The sequence below is a fragment of the Puma concolor genome, chromosome E4, assembly GCF_028749965.1.
Source record: "Puma concolor isolate L17-30 chromosome E4, mPumCon1.1.hap2, whole genome shotgun sequence".
Classification (NCBI taxonomy): Eukaryota; Metazoa; Chordata; class Mammalia; order Carnivora; family Felidae; genus Puma; species Puma concolor.
This window is the reverse complement of record NC_141683.1, coordinates 23,847,275-23,851,082: the sequence shown is the minus strand read 5'-3', so window position 1 is coordinate 23,851,082 and position 3,808 is coordinate 23,847,275.

The following is a 3,808-nucleotide window of genomic DNA, read 5'->3' as shown; positions in this document are numbered from 1 at the left end:
AAGCTTTGTCTACATTGTGAAACTTGAGACATTATGTGTGTTTTGAATATTTCCCAAATGTCTTGGTGAAATACAAACAAATTAAAGGCAAGTGAGCATAGCTATTACCATATTTAAAGAATGAAATATATTATGCTATCAGGTTTTGCAGAGATTTTTCTGACACTCTACTAAGATGACTATGATGACTAAGTACATCATATAATATTTCTGTGCTCACTTATTAAAATTTAATAATACCTTTTTACTGTCATCTGCAGCATAGTTCAGATATCTATTTTACCTTTATTTGTGTGATTATTTTATATGTATCTGTTTCCCACCATACTGTGTTACCCCTATTTTTTTATTATTTGTTGTTTAATGCCTAACATATTGCCTGACTGACATTAGGGGCTAAATATTTATTATACGAATAAATGAAGGATGGGCTTTATTAAATATACAGTCTGATGTTCAGAAAAATACGTTTATTAATTAGCTAGCTCCATTTGCTTGTCTGTTGTTATCCATCTGCTTAAGATTACTAAAATGGAGGAAGTGAAGTACTGGCTGTTCTTATGTTTAGACACTGCTGTTCAATGAGCTTTCTATTGATAGACAATTTATTTTCTTCTTCTGCAAAGATGAGATAGAAGTCTTAGAAGAAATTGTACTTTGAATTTTTTATTCATTCCAAAGTGATTTAAAATACATTATAGAATCTTTCTCATACCAAGAAACAGTCTCTAATGAGCTATCCTATTCCAATAATTCCAGTAGGCAACATTGGTGGAGCACAATTTTAAATTGTATAATGCAGGGCGCCCGGGTGGCCGAATTGGTTGAGTGTCTGACTTCGGCTCAGGCATGTCTCATGGTTCCTGGGTCTGAGCTGGCATCAGCTCGCTGCTGTTAGCACGGAGCCCTCTTCAGATCCTCTGACCCTTCTTTCTCTACCCCTCCTCCGCAAATGATCTCTCTCTCTCTCTCTCAAAAATAACTTAAGAATTTTTAAATAATAAATAAAACATTAAGAAATGAAAAAATGTGTAATGCAATATTGATCTTAACATGATTCATAATAAATATTCCATTCATATTAATACTGTACATAAAGTATATATGAATTTAACATTTACATTGAGAACACATGATTATATGATCAATTTACCATTCAATGTTTTATATTAGGGAAAGAAAAAAACTGATATATTGATTTACAAAAATGTCATCTTGGTAATGATCGTGAAGAGCAAATGATTTTCTAATAAAACAGATAAAAAAAACCACATAGCATATAAGGAGTGATATTTTAGAGTCAACACCGTTTAGAAATGGTATTACTGAAATGTAGATATAGGTGTTGAAAGAACATCTCTCTCCATTTAATTTAAACTTGCAGAAAGTAAACATTGTCACTAAGTTCATTAAAATAGGTTCTCAAGTGGGTTTCATATTCCACTGTATAGTAATTATGATCACAGAAAACACATTTTCTAAGTGTGTTTTTAAAGCCGTAGGATTCTTTACAACAAATGTGATAGCAAGTCAAAAATCTCACTAAATGTTCCAATACACTGCTCCTTAGGTTTGGATTTCCACAAACCCTGGAAAGAGGTCACCCTTGTTACCCATTTCCAGGGATGCCAACTCCCTTGCTTCCCATCCCCATCACAAAACAGTTGTACGAATCTGAGTAAAGCTTAATATTGATGTCAATAGTGAAATAATAAATTAATGTATTCTATTTATTTGCTTTCCCACCCCAAATTATGTTTTATTTAGCACGTGGCCTCATATATACTTACCTGCATGACCAAAGAGATTGCAGAACTAAAATTTGATGGTTAGAATAAGTTTGGAAAACGTAGATCATAGTTTTTCCTTTATTTTGAGGCAAGTCCTCTGTTAAGTATGAAGCCGTAGATATGAAGTTGGATTAAAACAAAAGATAATACATAGAAGAAATTCTGCCCCATTCGATTCCAGAAGAGAATGGGGAAAAGGGAGTAAAGAAGAAGCAGCATTCGATTTCTTAACCTTAGATATTAATTAATAAAGATATAATGTCTAAAGTAGATGGGGCAAGATCCAGAGAAAGTATTAGTTAAACTTGTATGATTCACCAATAGAAAACAGGAGTATGATGAAACATATGGCATGTGTGTCTGGGATGGCAATAAGTAGGTAGGTTTAAATCTGAATCTGCCATAGTGGATTCTTAGTAAGTACAACTTGAAGACCACAGATATTATTTGAAACAGAAGTGATCTCAAAGACAAATTGCAAAATGCATTGTGGAAGAACATCATTAAGAAAGCTGTTTGCCTTCTTAGCCTTCTGTAGAATTTAAAAATAATTTTAGAATGTAAATGCTTAAATTATATAAATTAACTTTTTATTCATTCTGCTAAGGTAATAATGATGATAGTGACTCAAATAATAAAATGGACAGTACATGTGTATTTTATATGTATATAATGTATTATAGTAGCATATATGTATATATTAATATATATGCACATACATATATATGTTTATTTGCATACATAAGCATATATATCCATGTCATTCAAAAACTGAACTAGTTGAACCTACCATTCAGAATTTTTATGGACTTGGATTTGTCTTTAGGAATTTTATACTTAATACAGACAATAACCTCTTTTTTCCTATAGGTAAGTCAGAAGAGACTTTGTTAAATAACTCAGTCTATGATAGCAATGGCATAAAAATTAGAGGGAAAAATTACACTTGAACTGTGGTGGTTACTGCAGTACCTCTGAAAAGTCCAGAGACATGTAAACAATACATTTAGGACTAGAACTGGTTTTTTTTCTTCCTTTTTGTTAGGTTGTTTTAACTTCTCAAGTCCCATTGACACCTAGTACTTTAAACAATCACAGTCATTTTTGAAAGTGAGTGATGGTCAGTGTTTCATTGTCTCAGATGACCTCAGGGCTTCTATTTGAGTCTCTTGACCACGACTAGGTAATGGGTTGGAGTGGGAAGAAGGATCAATGAATTACTTTAAGATTCAGAGAAATTCTCAGAAAATACTATGTGCAGGCGCATAGAAAATGTGCATATGCTAAAAGGGTTAACATCATTTGTAGCAGAGAAATAATACCATTCATGTAGATTTCTACATTAAGGCTAGTTAGGATTTAACATCTTAAATAGTGAATTCTTTATAAAACTGACTCACAGAAGGAGTTGATGTGAAGAATTGATATATAACATTCAATAAATGTCACTAGTGGTCTGGCGATATGTGTTTTAATAGAGGAATTATTAGCATGCCTAACAAGAGACAATAGATAAAGTGAACATTTCAGGTGTAATAGTGTTTGCATTGGAGTGATTAACAGCTATGAATAAATATTGGACTATGTTGCAACTGTGAAAAATCATTTGAAATCTGACTGTTGAATAATGTATTAAAAAGGAAAGAAAGTGGATCTAGAAACCATCAGCATACAGTTGTCTTCAAATTCAAGATGCAGGTATATGCTTGAGAAGTTCAAGGTGAGTCAGGTATGGTCCCACCCGTTAAAGGAGGGCAGCCCTTCTCCACCCTTCCTTACCTATTAAACAAGTCAAATCATCGGAACAGAAAGTCAGACATACTTCCAAGATCTAGTTAATGTTTTAGATTGGATACCATGTCCTCAAATTTGCTTCCCTTTATGGCAACCAGACACAATGCTATCACACTGCTAACTTATGAAAACATTTTTCATCCGCTTTCAAACATCAGGGATCCAAGAAATTCCTGCATTAAGAAGATCAAAATAAGGAAAGAGGAGAAAGGGATAAATTGCTA